Genomic DNA, 16,520 nt, shown 5'->3' on the forward strand with positions numbered 1-16,520 from the left:
GTAACTTATCGAGAAGCTTATGTACTTAATAAAGTTTAGTTTGTTTTGGAGTCTTTAAAAAAAATTAGGCCCAGAATTTAATCATCCTAATTACCATCCCAATCGGATATCTCTATGTGTGGATTCTAGATAAGAGAAAATATTTTGAACTAATAAATGTAAGACCCACTGATTGGACTGTTTGTTTGGAATCTGTTTTACTGGGTTTAGATAAGGAAAACTTCAATAAAGCTAACTATATACTGAGTTCCACTGATTAAAAATGCAGTTTTAAAAACTCTGCTTTCGGGCTTCCCTGGTGGTGCAGTGGTTGAGAATCTGCCTGCTTATGCAGGGGACACGGGTTCGAGCCCTGGTCTGGGAGGATCCCACTTGCCACGGAGCAACTGGGCCCGTGAGCCACAACTACTGAGCCTGCGCGTCTGGAGCCTGTGCTCCGCAACGGGAGAGGCCGCCATAGTGAGAGGCCCGCGTACTGCGATGAAGAGTGGCCCCCGCTTGCCGCAACTAGAGAAAGCCCTCGCGCAGAAACGAAGACCCAACACAGCCAAAAATAAATTAATTAATTAATAAACTCCTACCCACAACATCTTCTTTAAAAAAAAAAAAAACAACTCTGCTTTTGTGGTAAATTTCTGGACAAATCATCAAAGCACAACATCATAGATATTGTACTCTTCACAGGTACTTGTTGCAGAAGTGAAATGCTTGTATTTAAACTATCAAAATTCTGACCTTTCAAAACAGGTTTTCTAAAACAATTTTTTTTGCAAATCAGCATTTGCTTTTAAACTCTTAAAATGTCAATTTAAAAAAATCCTTACAGATAAATCTTAAAGTTATTCCTTTCAGTCTCAATTAGTTTTTTACTTTTAACTATATATTGAACACAGAATCAGTTTCTAAGTACACGTCTAATGAAAAACAGTTTCACTGTAAAATAAAACTAGGCAATCTATTATAACTGGTATAGAAAAGTCTGAGTGTGATTTATCAAAATTCAGAATTAAATTTCTATAATAGTTGAAACACTTTCAGTCTCTTCTTACTATTCAAAACCTGCAACTTCCTATGAGACTAGAAAGTCAGCAGAGAAGATCAAACAGACTTAAGCACTGCCCAACTTCTTCTAAAGTGATGAACTCGGGCTTCCCTGGTGGTGCAGTGGTTGGGAGTCCGCCTGCCGATGCAGGGGACACGGGTTTGTGCCCTGGTCCGGGAGGATCCCGCATGCCGCGGAGCGGCTGGGCCCGTGAGCCATGGCCGCTGAGCCTGCACGTCCGGAGCCTGTGCTCCGCAACGGGAGAGGCCACGACAGTGAGAGGCCCGCGTACCCGCAAAAAATAAATGAGTAAGTAAGTAAGTAAATAAATAAATAAAGTGATGAACTCTTAACCTTGAAGTAGTCATCTTGAGTAACAAGGGAGTTTCTCAATCTGTTCTCTGGATTAACTAGACACGATTCCACCGTCTGTATGCTTCAGCCCACAGATTTCTTTTGTGGGCCATTTCCAGAGGATGGAGTAGCTTCATGAATTGAGCATTCACTTGTCAAAACTTCAGCTCCTGGATCAACTTCATTACAGTGGTAGTTAACAGCTGTATAATCCAGAGGAATAACGTGAGTCCTTTGTTCCCCAGTAGGCCACTGAGGTGGCATCTGATAACTATAAACCCACAGCTGATATCCGGTCATAACCTGCACTGGTGAATGTGGATAAGGACGATAAGCCTGAACATACTGATTCATCGTGGTTGGAGGCTGCATGTAAGTTTCAGTGTTGGGATTACTCCAGTGTCTGGATTACACTGAAACTGTGGTAGAGGAGGAGGATTAAAAACCAAAGGACGGGGCTTCCCTGGTGGCGCAGTGGTTGGGAGTCCGCCTGCCGATGCAGGGGATGCGGGTTCATTCCCTGCTCCGGGGGGATCCCATGTGCCGCGGAGCGGCTGGGCCCATGAGCCATGGCCACTGGGCCTGTGCCTCCGGAGCCTGTGCTCCGCAAAAAAAACCCCAAAGGACGTGGCTGTACATGATAAGCACTTAAATTTTGTTTCCTGATTGCAGGGCCCAGTTTCAGCTTCTTACCATGGAAATTTATCTGTGATTCTACTGTCTTCTGCACATCCATGTCATTATAAAATGAAACAAGTCCATAGCCTTTGGACACACCAGTTCAGTCCGTGATTATCTTCACTTCTTTTACTGAACCATACGTAGCAAAGAAACTTGTAATTTCGGTTTCATCCATCCTAACATCAATTCCACCACCACCAAAAAACAAAGGTATTTGGCATGATTTTGCCTTCTGGTAAAACATAGCCTTGGCTGGTCGTAGTTGATGAAGGCTGGGTGCTGGCCTCTCTGGAGGCGGTTGAGTTTGGAGTCTCAGGATTTGCAGCCTCAGGATGGCGGCAGCCAGGGTTCCCGCAGAGGGGTTTAGGAGGGGCAGGGGCTGCTGTTAGGCCTGCTCGTGCCCGCCGCCCGGCTTGACAGGGCGCAGGCGGACGAGCGGGGACAGTCAGAGACGGGTGGCGAGGCCGAGGGGCACAGGCGGACTTCCTTGGCCTTTTCCTTAGGATCACCTGTTCTAGATGGAAAATTCTTTAAGGCCTGGATCAAATCATATTTCCTAGACTGTCAGTACTAAGTTCATCCTAGTGGAGCCAGAGTTCTAACCAGTCCGGGGGAGAGTGTTAATGGAGGGCGGTGGTATTGATATTTGACATCATATTGATATTTGCTATGATAATCATTATTATGGTACTGATATCATTATCCTATTCTCTACCTGATTCTCTACCTCTCATACCTGATAAAGCAGGGAGGAAGCATTTGCACATTCTGACGGGTAATTGGAAAGGTGGCCTGAGTAAACAAAATACATAATAACGAGTGTGGAGTCATTTGGGAATCCCTGGGATTAGCTCTGTCCTGCTGAGCCAGATCCTTTTCCCAGATACTTCAGCATTTTGTTAATAGCTCAGCACTGCAACTATCATGGAAAGGAAACGAGCTTTGCCATCCACTCTGGTGAGAAGCTACTGGCGTGTTTTACCCGCTTCCTGCATGTTCATTAGGGAATGTGACACTCCAGCCACCAAGCAGCCCCGACACCTCCTGGAAACACTTTTTGCTTCCTCTGCAATGCAGCTCTAAGCTGTCCTTTGAGCATTTGGCCTGCCGCTTGCTCTTGGAGCTCTGAGAGTTTCCTGGTGGGAGCTGATGAGTTTTCTGAAGAGCCGTGTGTGTGTGTGTGTGTGTGTGTGTGTGTGTGTGTGTGTGCGTGTGTGTGTGTGTGTGTGTGTTCAAGGATGTATCTATGGTACTAAATCAAATAGCAAAGAAAGATTTATAATGAAAAGTAATAGTCTCCCACTCCATCCTTCCCCACTCTTCAAACGTCACTTCTGACAGTTTACCTCCCAAACCATAAACAGTATGCTTGATTTCTTACCTTAGACGTATCTGTTGACTCCCTGCTACGAAAAACAAGGGTCTAGCTCTTTTCCCCCTCATTCTGGATTCCATCCTCCTCTCAAATTTTTAATAAACGCATTGGTAATTTTAGTTATTTTCATCACTTTTGCAAATTTAAACAATATACGAAAACCTCTATTTCTCGCTCCCTGAGCTGCAGACAGTGTCTTATTTTTGCATCATGTAAAACTAGACTATGAAGCGACCGTGTCTTGCACCTCCTCACCCAGCCTGGTCTCCCAACCCTGTACTAGCTACACCTTGGCATTTGCAATGTCAAGATTGGTAACCTTAACATTCTGTTCAGTCCTTTGTTTATAAGTTGATTTTAAATGCTGAAAACAAGTAAGTGACATTTATGTGACCATTATTATGTAAATATTCTTTATTGTAGAGCCAAAAAAAAAAAAGCTATGGGTCCAAAATAAACCCTGGGCCACTCATTCTAAGCGAAGTAAGTTAGAAAGAGAAGGACAAATACCATATGATATCACTTATATGTGGAATCTAAAATATGACACAAATGAACTTATCTATGAAACAGACTCACAGACATAGAGAACAGACTTGTGGTTGCCAAGGGGGAGGGGGTGTGGGAGAGGGTTGGACTGGGAGTTTAAGATTAGCAGAGGCAAACTATTATATATAGAATGGATAAACAACAAGGTCCTACTGTATAGCACAGGAAACTATATTCAATATCCTGTGATAAACCATAATAGAAAAGAATATGAAAAGAATATATATATGTATATGTATAAATGAATCACTTTGCTGTATACCTGAAACTACCACAATATTGGAAATCAACTATATATTCAACTAAAAATCATTCTGAGAATACTAATTATAATTTTTGAGCATTTTATGTTCCCAAATAATATTTGTTTGCTCTAGAGTCAGTCCTTCAAAGGGGACCAACCTAAGGAATCACCTATTACTTTGGAGAAAGTAGGGCTGTGGGTCTTCACTACCAAAATTTGTTCTTTGGCAAAGACCTGAGGCCATGTCTCCTCATTGTGAATTTAGGTCAGCGTGCTTCTTGTACGAGGATGCATGCATTTCAGCCTCGTCTTCAGTGAGAGGCTGACCAGTGCTCTGTGAGCAAAAGAGACATCCCTGGACATCACCCAAGTCCCTTGTCCAAGGGCAGCTTCTAGGCTCCCCCAGGGGCACTAACCACAGAACTGTGCAGCCCCTTGACTCTTTCCTGAGGAAGATTTCTCTAAGAAAAGGGTTCCCCTCCCCAACTTTCCCCAGAGCCTGGAGAAGCCTCTGAGATGGACAAACTGAAGGACTGGGATGTAGGAGCCCAACACTTTGCCCAAAATCCTGCAGAAGGAAAGCAACCGGTGTGCCCCACAGAAGCCTGAAGAGGCAGTGAGATTGCGAATGGGACTCGGGGCTGAAGTTGACATGCTGTTTGCAAAAGAGCACAGCACAGCCCTTGCCCCTTAACCTGCTCGCGACCACTTACAGCGGGCAGCCTCTCAGAGGAAGATGTTGCTATCACCCTATGTTAACACGGCCTGTTACTGGGTGTCTATAAACAGAATAATACTTTTTTTTTTTTTAAAGCCTTCAGAGTCCTTGCAAGAAGGAAGGCTCCAGCTGGAGTGGATGGGATGACCTCTGCCAGGCGGTCTGGCTACAGGACCCTAAGGCCAAAGCCCTAAGGCGGGTCTCTCAGTCCTGAGGACTTGTTTGCCTCGTCCTGGAATGAGAAGCCATCTCCCTCTGAGGGAGGCCAGAGGAGGGAGGCTGAGGGAGGCTGAGCCCTTGCCACCCCTTTGGGCCCATCTAGGAGAATGCCAGGAAGGAGAAAATGGGGAAGGGTGGAGGGAGGAGTTTCACAAAGGATGCAGCAGAGATGGGCCCTTGCTTCTGTGGTACCCTATTCCTTCCTCTGCCTTCACCACATCACTGTGGCCGCTTCTTAATTTGTTAACAGTGGGAGGGAAGTTTAGAACTTCCTGGAATCCAGCCTCAGCCGATGTGAAACGTGTCCAGCCAGACCCCAGAGGTCTTGGCAAATCAGCTTCCTGCCTCCCAGAGGCTGAAGCCGTCAAGAGGACAGAGTCCCCTTTGGGAAAAGCATTTATGAGTAGGGCAGGAAGGTCAACCCTGGAACCCCCAATGGTGCCACCTTTGCTCCGAAGGAGCGAGACAGAGCAGACCCTGTGGCTCCGAGGTCCCCGTCCAAAGGCTCAGCGCCCATCGCTTACATCTACCTGGGTCTCCTTGCCATCACATACACTCCATTTCTACCCTCACAACCATGGGGGCCTTTGGGAAGGAAAACTGAGGCCAAAACACACAAACTAATATCACCCAAGGCCATGAGCCTGAATGTCAGGGACACCACTGGGATTTGAACGCAGGCCCCCTGACCAGGGTAGGCCGTGCCCACAGCACCTTGATCTCGTGGGTAAACAATCTCTTCATCTCAGTAGGTGGGCCACTTCTGGTCAGCCAGCTCATCCCATCTGCAGTTCGTTCATTCAATCAGCATTCACTGAGCACCTATCAATCACCAGACACCTCAGGGCTGGGGAGACAAAGACAGGGTCCCAGCAGTAGAAAGTCCACTCTTAGTAAACAGACAGCTGCACGGGGTGATAAGTGTGGCTGGGCTGACGTGAGGCAAATGTGGATTCTCCCTAGCTTCCCAGTGAGCAGTCGATGTCAGATTTCCCTTCCTCTGGGGTTTGGGACACTTCCACGCTGACTGGCAGAGGTAGCCCTGCCACCCACTGAGCTTTGGGGTTGGAAAAGGCCCTGGCACAGTGACTCACGGCTGTGATTCCTTATGACCTGTCTGTGCCACAGCCTTGACTACAAAGCAAGTGTCATTCTTGACACCCCAAGGACACTGGCCAGGCTGCCTGTAGGCCCGTTAATGTGACCAGGCTTGGCAACAGTGTCCATGAACTGGTGCTCAAGGCACCTGAAGAAATAAGACAGGGCCTAAAAGAAAGAAGGGTGATGAGTCAGGGAATGCGTGGCTGAGGCCCAAATCAGGGGTGCTGGCTTCTTCGTGCAGCAGGAACCCTTCCCTTCTTCTGAGTGGCCCCAGCGCCTGCTCCCAGACTGAGCCCAGCTCTACCTTGTCACAAGTCAGGTGGCCTGGAGCTGCGCTCTGTGCCTTAGTTTCCACATCTACTGAATAAGGAGGATGACAATAGAGCCTCCATTGTAGGGTTATTTGAATTAGTATTTGTTAAGCACTTAAACAGTTCCCAGGACATGGAAAACACTATGGAAGGGCTTTTTAAAAAAAATAAAAGAAGGGATCCAAGAGGCAGTGGCCCCGTTACCTTCACCCAGGATCCCGTCCATGGATCATGGAGAAGTCAAAAGAGGACAGGCTTACTCAACAGGAAGGTAGCACTGTTGGTGGAATGTAAATTGGTGCAGCCACTGTAGAAAACAGTATAGAGTTTCCTCAAAAAACAAAAATAGAGCTACCGTATGGTCCTGAAATCCCACTCCTGGGTATATATCCAGAGAAAACTATAATTCGAAAAGATACATGCACCCCAATATTCATAGCAGCACTATTCACAATAGCCAAGACATGGAAGCAACCTAACTGTCCATCAACAGATGAATGGATAAAGAAGATGTGGTATATATATATACACTGTGTATATGTATATATAATATTCCATTGTGTATATATATACACAATGGAATATCACTCAGCCATGAAAAAGAATGAAATAATGCCATTTGCAGCAACATGGAAAAACCTAGAGATTATCATACTAAGTGAAGGAAGAGAAAGATAAATACCATATGATATCACTTACATGTGGAATCTAAAAAATGATACAAATGAACTTATTTACAAAACAGAAACAGACTCACAGACATAGAAAATAAACTTATGGTTACCAAAGGGGAAAGGTGGGAGGATAAATTAGGAGTTTGTAATTAGCAGATACAAACTACTATATACAAAATAGATAAACAACAAGGACCTACTGAATAGCACAGGGAACTATATTCAATATCTTGTAATAAACTATAATGGAGAAGAATCTGAAAAAGAATATATATCTGAATCACTTTGCTGTATACCTGAAACTAACACAGCATTGTAAATCAACTAACTTCAATAAACAAAACCAAAACCAAAAAACAGGAAGGTAGCATTATTCGGGCACCAAATTAGTAAAGAATTCTTTTGAGAAGTTAATAGTCAATGTTGCAGAGAGAGCAGTGAGAAGGTGCCAGGTGCATTTACAGGTGCCACCTTTGCAGCAGTAATTTGGTCATATGTATCAAGGGCCTTAAAAATATTCATAAACTTGCCCCAGTAAGTCTCCTTTTAAATGAATCTGTCCCACAGAGATAATTTGAGATTTAGACAACAGTTGAAACACAAAGATTTTCTACAGCATTTCATACAATTACCAAAAAAATTAAGAAAATGCCCAACAAAAGAAAGATAAATACACAAAATAAATTGTTAAATAGTCATTAAAAACCATATTCAGAAGAATTTTAAATGGCATAAAGAAAGCTCACACTATGCAATGTCAGTTAAAAAGGAATATGTATCATCATTAAAATGTATGATTTCATGCTGGAAAGGGTGTGGAGAAAAGGGAACCCTCCTACACTGTTGATGGGAATGTAAATTGGTGGAGCCACTATAGAAAACAGTATGGAGGGTCCTTAAAAAACTAAAAATAGAGTTATCATATGAGCCAGCAATCCCCCTTCTGGGCATATATCCAGACAAAACTATAATTTGAAAAGACGCATGTGCCCCGATGTTGATAGTAGCACTATTTAAAATAGCCAAGATGTGGAAACAACCTAAATGTCCAACAACAGATGAATGGATAAAGGAGATGTGGTACATATATACAGTGGAATATTACTCAGCCATAAAAAAGAATGAAATAATGCCATTATCATACTAAGTGAAGTAAGTCAGACAGAGAAAGACAAATACCATATGATATCACTTGTATGTAGAATCTAAAAGATAACACAAATGAACTTATCTACGAAACAGAAACATACTCACAGACATAGAGAACAGACTTGTGGTTGCCAAGGGGGAGGGGGTACAGGAGAGGGTTGGGTTAGGAGTTTGGGACTAGCAGATGCAAACTATTATTTATAGAATGGATAAACAATAAGGTCCTACTGTATAGCACAGGGAACTATATTCAATATCCTGTAATAAACCACAATGGAAAAGAATATGAAAAAAATAAAATGTATGATTTCAGTCAACGCACACAGAAGAAAAAAAAAAAAAGAAATTTACCAATGTGTTAACAATGATTACTACTGAGTTGAAGAAATCTGGGTGATTTTTAGTATCATCTTTATATTTCTTCTGTATTTTCCAGAATTTCTGAAGGCCTTTTTTAGTAACCAGAAAAATGAGATTTTTGTTTTGTTTTGCTTTGCTTTGGTTTTAATGCACAATCTCTGTAGTTAAAACAGATAAATTCTGACAATAACCTGCCTGCTTAGGAGCTTGGGCAAGTTATTTAAGCACTCTTGATAACTCGGTTTGATCCACCACAAAATGGGGGAAAGAATACCTACTTCATGAAGACTGGAGGATGAGAAAATGAAGTAAAGCCAGCACCTGACGGTTCCGTCCACCACACCTTAGGCCAGAGAAGATGCCGTTGGGGAAGAGTCCCATCCTCCCTTGGGATGTCAGAAGAGACCTTCTGAGAGTTTATAGACTGGCTTTGCTGCCCTTACAATTTTGAAAAACATTCAGAAGGAAGTGCTTCTTGGCTGCATAAGCTGTATCCATTAACCCACACAAAGAAATTTCCTTCCAAGCATTCAATTGAAAGAGCGTTCGTAAAACGGTCTTGCAGACAAAAGTTGTCAAGAGCTGTTCAAGGGTTGGGGATTGTTGTTGGTAAGAATTGTGTGACACATTGGAATATTTTTCAGCCACAAAAAAGAAAATCCTGCCATTTTAATAAGTGGGATGGAGCTGAAGGACATTATGCTAAGCAAAATAAGCAAGACACAGAAAGAGAAATACCACATTATCTCACTTTATGTGGAATTTAAAGAACAGTCAAACTCCTAGAATCAGAGAGAAGGATGGTGGTTGCCGGGATGGGGGGAGGGGGAAGTGGGGTGATGTTGGTCAAAAGTACAGCGTTTCAGTTATGCAAGATGAATAGGTTCTGGAGACCTAATGTACTGCATGGTGACTATAGCTAATAATACTGTATTGTATAACTGATATTTGCTAAGAGGATGTAGCTTAAATCTTCTCAACACACACACATACAAATGGTAAGTACAGAGACGTGATAGATACATTAATTAGCTGGATTGTGGTGATCATTTCACAATATATAAGTACATCAAAACATCAAGTTGGGGCTTTCCTGGTGGCGCAGTGGTTGAGAGTCCGCCTGCCATTGCGGGGGACGCGGGTTCGTGCCCCAGTCTGGGAGGATCCCACATGCCATGGAGCGGCTGGGCCCGTGAGCCACGGCCGCTGAGCCTGCACGTCCGGAGCCTGTGCTCTGCAACGGGAGAGGCCACAACAGTGAGAGGCCCGCGTACCGAAAAAAAACAAACGAAAAAAACAACTGCCCAAATCAATGCACTGAATCCCACACGCAAGCACGCACCAAAGAGAACTTTCCTCATCTCCCATGTACGTAAGTCAGGATAGTGGTTACCTTGGAGGGGTGGTGACCAGAGGAGGCATAAAAGGGGCTTCGGGACGCTGGTGATATTGATTCTCAATCTGGATGCTGGTTACACAGTTCATTTGTAAAAAATTCACATTGTACTGCATGGTGTATTCACTGTTCTGTATGTATGTATGTATGTTATATTCAATAATATGTTTATTTTAAGACCCCATTAATGAAAAGGCAAGCCGAAAGTAGGAGGAGATATTTGCAACACAGAAAAAGTATGCCGGTACGTATATCACTTAGCTCTTTGCCAGCATGTTAAATTAAGGGCTTTTCCTTCTAAGATCTCTTCATCCTTCTCTAACTATGCATTTTTATGTGTTTCTATAGATATGTGTGATTTGAAAATAAATTATTCTTTGTGCTTATTGAACAGATTTTCCCTCATTACAAACTTTTAAATGCAGATGAGTGGAAATTCTGCTCTTTCTCTGGGGAAATTTTTCAAATAATTTTGTTATGTTGTTCTTGGTTTCTTTCTTCCTCTAGTTAAAAGATTTGATCTATTTCTTTTTAAAGCTCTTTACCCGATCTTCTCAGTTTCTCTCCCTCCCTACAGCATCACAAAGCGCTAGGAAGTCAGGAGGAGACACACGCTGTCAGCACGCCCCACCTTGATTTGACGGAAGGAGAAACTGAGACCTTCAGTCCAGCTACCTGATCAGGAGGCTGTGGATACAAGGAAGAGAGGGAGAAAACCTGGGTTCCTAACAGTCAAGTGCAGCCCCTTGCAAGGTCACAACCACCTTCTAATATCAGTACTTTTATAAAAGCGCATTTAGGACAAGTAAGCAAGTGACACTAAATCACGGCAGGTCACGCCCCCCGCAGACAGCCCGACAGCGCCCATTCAGCCAGGCGCTCATCAGAGCATCTTTACCGAGCCCACGGCAGTGACCCAGACGGCCAGGTCTGCATCTTGTGAAGCTCCCATTCCAAGGAGAGGAGACAGACAGTAAACAAGCCACCAAAGAAGCCAGATAATGTGAAGGAAGTAAACAGGGTGCTGAAAGAGAGAGGGACTGGGGAGGCCTCACCAAGGAGGCAACATCTGGAATAGAATGAACCAGCGCCAAGGGAGCAGGGAAGATGGTTCCAGGCAGAGGGCAACATGAGTGTGGGGCTGGGAAAGGACTTGGCTTGTTCCGGGATTAGGAAGCGGCCCGCGTGGCCAGAGCACAGAGGCCGAGGGGCAGAAGCTGGAGGAGGGCATCCCAGCCATGGGAAGCCTCTGACTGAGAGCCATGGGAAGCCACTGAGGAGTCTTAAACAAAAAACGGACGTGATCTGATTTGCATTTTAAAAGATAATTCTCATGGATAAACAAAGTGTGGTACACACATACAATGGGATATTATTCAGCCTTGAAAAAGGTAGACATTCTGACACATGCTACAACCTTGAGGATATTACGCCAAGTAAAATAAGCTGGTCACAAAAGGACCAACACTGTGTGATTCCACTTATGCAACGTACCTAGAGTCATCAAGTTAATAAAGACAGAAAGTAGGATGGTGGTTGCCAGGGGCTGGAAGCAGGGGGGATGGGGAGTTACCGTTCAAAGCGTTCAGAGTTTCAGTTTGGGAAGATGAAAAAGTTCTGGAGGCGGACTGTGGTGACAGTCGCACAACAATGTGTATGTAATTAATGCCAGTGAAGTGTACACTTAAAAATACTTAAAATAGTAAATTGTATGTTATGTATATTTTACCACAATAAAAGAAAAACATTTTAAAGGTAATTCTACGTGTAGAGGATGAACAGCAGTGTTGGGGCTTCAGAGATGAAGCTGAGAGATCTTCGAAGACTAAAGTGCTGAGGGCAGCCTGTCGGAGGGTTGGAGGCCTGACTAGGCAGTGGCCATGGGGGTGAGAGGAGCGGGCAGATGTGCCGTCCAGGTCATTCCGGACTTGGCCACGGACTGGACTGGGGAGAAGGGGAGGGAGAGGTCAGTATGTCTGTGAGCTAACAACAAATGACAATAACAGAATACGAAATGCAGTAACAAGAAAGCATTCCCAAATAAGTTGTGCTAGCGTAGGATTTCATGTTTTCATTTTCAGAATTGTCTTTAACATTGTTGTATTAAAAAACGATGTATCTGGGCTTCCCTGGTGGCGCAGTGGTTGGGAGTCCGCCTGCCCATGCAGGGGACGCGGCTTCGTGCCCCGGTCCGGGAAGATCCCACATGCCGCGGAGCGGCTGGGCCCGTGAGCCATGGCCGCTGAGCCTGTGCGTCCGGAGCCTGTGCTCCGCGACGGGAGAGGCCACAACAGTGAGAAGCCCGCGTACCGCAAAAAAAACAAACAAAACAAAAAACGATGTATCTTTTTTCCAACAAGATTTTAAAACCCACACTTAAGGCCATTTACAGTCTCCAAACCCGGCCTGTCTCAGCACGTAGGACACTGCATCAGACCCCCGTCCATAGGGTCGTGTTCCAGGGGGGTCTGCTTCAGGAGCTCAGCATCCTCCTGACTCCCGGCTTTTGTCTGACAGCAGAGGGGAGCAAGTGCAGTCCCAACACTAGAAAACACGAGGCACCGAGACGGCTGCTTTAGGGAAATGATCTCGTTGAATCCTGGAGACAGCTGGGCATCCTCAAAGCTGTGTGCCCTGGGGCTGGGCATTTCCTATTTGCAAGCGTTAGTTTCCTGTCTGTAAAACAAGGATAACAATATCCTTTGAAGGGTTGCGGTGAGGAGCAAATTAAAGTATTTGAACAGTGTTTTCAACTCAGATTGTCTCTTTCTTTGGCAAGGCCTGGGAGGGTCTGCTGGAGGTTATGGGGGCAAAGAACAGCAGCTAAGCTTCCTCACCTCAGCCAGCCTTTGTCACTACGGCTGGACAGGGAAGGATTTTATGAGTCATTGTGTGGCATGCACGTGCTACTTCTTAGTAAGAACACCGTCATTATATACCCATTTTTTGTCTGGGGTGGAAGATCTTTTAAAACCCAGACCCCCAGTCGCCTCCCCAGTGACCTGACCTCACTCCACCAGATGGAATGAGTCCTCCTTCTTTGTGCTGTGTCGCCTGTGAATACGCTTCATTATTGCACCTTCTATGTATTGATAAAAAACTACTATAACCACGTTCTAGACACCTACTTTGGCTGCTGGATTTGAGCTCTGTGAGAAAGGCATCCCCAGGGCGGGGGAGAGTAGAGAACAGGGCAGGTGCTCAACGAGTATTTGTTAAAATAAAATTGAAATAAACCAAAGTGACGTTCCAGCAAAGGAGCCATAACATGTTTCATTGTTATAAAAATTATATACATGGGACTTACCTGGTGGCGCAGTGGTTAAGAATCCTCCTGCCAATGCAGGGGACATGGGTTTGAGCCCTGGTCCTGGAAGATCCCACATGCTGCAGAGCAACTAAGCCCATGCGCCACAACCACTGAACCTGCGCTCTAGAGCACAGGAGCCTCAACTACTGAGCCCACGTGCCGCAACTACTGAGCCCATGTGCTGCAACTACTGAAGCCCGCATGCCTACAGCCTGTGCTCCACAACAGGACAAGCCACTGCAATGAGAAGGCTGCGCACCGCAACGAAGACCCAACACAGCCAAAAATAGATAAATAAAAATTATATACATATACACATATATACATAATGGAATATTATACAGCCATAAAAAGAAGGAAATCCTGCCATTTTTGACAACATGGATGGACAATGAGGGCATTATGCTAAGTGAAATAAGTCAGACAGAGAAAGACAAATACTGTATGATCTCCCACATATAGGGAATCAAAAACAAAATAAAACAATGACTTGTAGATACAAAGAACAGATTAGTAGTTGCCAAAAAAAAAAAAAAAGTAACCTGATCATAGGTCATAGAATATTTAGGGAATATATGAGATTAGAAAGAAGGGGGAGTAATCCATTTTCACATCCCCCAGTGATAATTTTGGTAAACATTAACCCTTATTTCTTTTTTTTTATATATTTATTTATTTTATTTTTATTTATTTGACTGCACCAGGTCTTAGCTGTGGCATGCAGGATCTTTGTTGTGGTGTGGAGGATCTTTAGTTTTGGCATGCGAGATCTTTAGTTGCGGCATGCGGGATCTCTAGTTGTGGCATGTGGGTTCTAGTTCCCTGACCAGTGATCGAACCCAGGCCCCCTGCATTGAGAGGGCGGAGTCTTAACTGCTGGACCACCAGGGAAGTCCCAACCTGTATTTCTTTCCAGTCATTTTTTCCTAGATGTGCTCTGTTTTTACATAATGATTTTGTAATTTATACATGCAATTTTTAAATCTGGCCTCTTTTAACATTATAACTGTTACAATATTTCATTCTTAAATCTCAAGGTCAGTTTTCATTCTTTTTTCCCTCTTTGTTCTGGATTATCCATTTTTCCAAAAATCATGTTTCCAAAATAATAATATAAAGAATTAATGTCTCGCAGCTTTCAAAATTGCTTTATCAATAAACCCTGTTTTTATAAATTGAATCTTATATAGAACTCCAATATACAAAGAGATAATACTTTATTCAAATAAAATCACTTTCTAAGTCAAAAGCCTGGTATTTGCTTGTGGTAACATCAGTCAATTCACACACTAAGGCTATTTAGATGAAGACAAAATTGGAGCCTGGGGCTATGTTACAGCCTCTGAGGAGCCACACCCACAGAATCACAGCACCCTGAACACCCTGGGATTCTGTGGCAGCTCCATAGAGAAGGGGACAGACCTGCCAGCTCCCCAGGAGCCTGGCAGATGGGTTTCCCTCCCCATGCCAGGCTGTGACCAGTCAAGACTTTCAGGCAGTTCCAGGAGCCTCCCTAATTCCACCAAGTGAACGGAGGAGAGGAAGAAGCATCTCTGAGGAACCCCATCTACCTTGACACTCACATAGGGTGACTTGGGGGATTGCCTTTAAACAAAGCAGCCACTTATCTCTGATTTTCCAGGGCAGAAGCTGGGATTTTGTCCTCCCCACCCCCAGCCTGATTTCTCCCTTCTGCCCCTCTCCTGCAGTCCCCTCTCACTCAATCTGTGGTCAAGGGCTTCCCTGGTGGTGCAGTGGTTAGGAATCTGCCTGCCAATGCAGGGGACACAGGTTCGAGCCCTGGTCCGGGAAGATCCCATGTGCCGCGGAGCAACTAAGCCCATGCACCACAACTACTGAGCCCACGTGCCACAACTACTGAAGCCCACGTGCCTGGAGCCCATGCTCCACAACAAGAGAAGCCACTGCAATGAGAAGCCTGCGCATCGCAACAAAGAGTAGCCCCCGCTCGCTGCAACTAGAGAAAGCCCGTGTGCAGCAAGGAAGACCCAATGCAACAACAACAAAAATAATTTTTTTAAAAAAATCTGTGGTTGAACCTTCCAACAGCCTTTCTGCAAAGATGAGAGAGAAGGAAGAGAAGACGGTATATTTTCTTGTGTCTCTGCGTTTCGGGACAGGAAGCTAGCTCTGGTCAGAGGCCTCTTCTGCCGGCTGGAGTGAGGGCAGTGAGGGGCAGTAGTACAAGCTGGAGCATCAGTGCACACAGTTCCCACTAAAGTGACCTGAGGACACCGGGCAGAAATAAATATGTCAGAGGTGTACAAAATACAGCTGTACCCGCCTCCCCTAATTTGTTTTATAACACAAAAATAAAGCAATTGTTACACAAGGATACTCCAATTCCTCCGGCAGAAAACAACAGCAAATGATTAGGAAAGAGTTGTTTGTTGAGAAGTAGCTCTGGGATATTCCGCAAGCCTGTAAATGAGTTATTAACACCTGGTAGAGTGGAAGCTGAAATGCAATATGGGAATCTAAGAATCAGAATGGATAGAGCCTAGTCAAATCCAGGCCAGCTGCCCCTGCCCCTCTGTCTGTCACCTCACCTCCGAGCAGGCTCCCACCCTGCCCTGCTCCTGTTCACATTTGTTGGTGCCCAGCACCCTCTACTGGCAACAAGAAAAGTCTTTCTTCCTCCAGAAATTGGCAGTTTTGTCACTTGGCAGGTGGTGAGCAACAGAATCCCTTTCTGTAGGGTTGCCCTTCCTGCCCAACTTGAGATTGCTGTCAGATTTTATTTTGATAAAATATTAAGTTCCAGTCATTTTCCACAACGACCTTCAAAGGCACCTACGTTTACAAGCAAAGGTTTCAAAGGCACTCCGTGGGATATGCCATATGGTGGATGATGAATATATTCAGAATTCTGTGCTTATTGTTTTTATAAAATACATCATATTAGGGCAGTAGTACATTCATTCGTTCATATTTTTTGAGCAGCTTCTATGTACCAGGTACTAGAAAACAGACAAATATTTCTGCCCTGATGGAGCTTATCCCTATGCGGGGAGAG

The 16,520-nt window shown here is 44.4% G+C and overlaps 1 pseudogene across 1 annotated transcript; it reads right to left on the reverse strand.

The window, feature by feature from the left end:
• Nucleotides 1-1,098: 1,098 nt before the first annotated feature.
• On the reverse strand, nt 1,099-6,820 carry LOC309973621 (deleted in azoospermia-like; annotated as a pseudogene). The gene is made up of 4 exons: nt 6,799-6,820; nt 2,024-2,489; nt 1,390-1,859; nt 1,099-1,148 (listed from the first exon to the last, which is right to left on the reverse strand). The product of its transcript is annotated as a deleted in azoospermia-like (transcript).
• Nucleotides 6,821-16,520: the final 9,700 nt, after the last annotated feature.

The sequence above is a fragment of the Leucopleurus acutus genome (genome assembly GCF_964270905.1).
Source record: "Leucopleurus acutus genome assembly, chromosome: 2".
Classification (NCBI taxonomy): domain Eukaryota; kingdom Metazoa; phylum Chordata; class Mammalia; order Artiodactyla; family Delphinidae; genus Leucopleurus; species Leucopleurus acutus.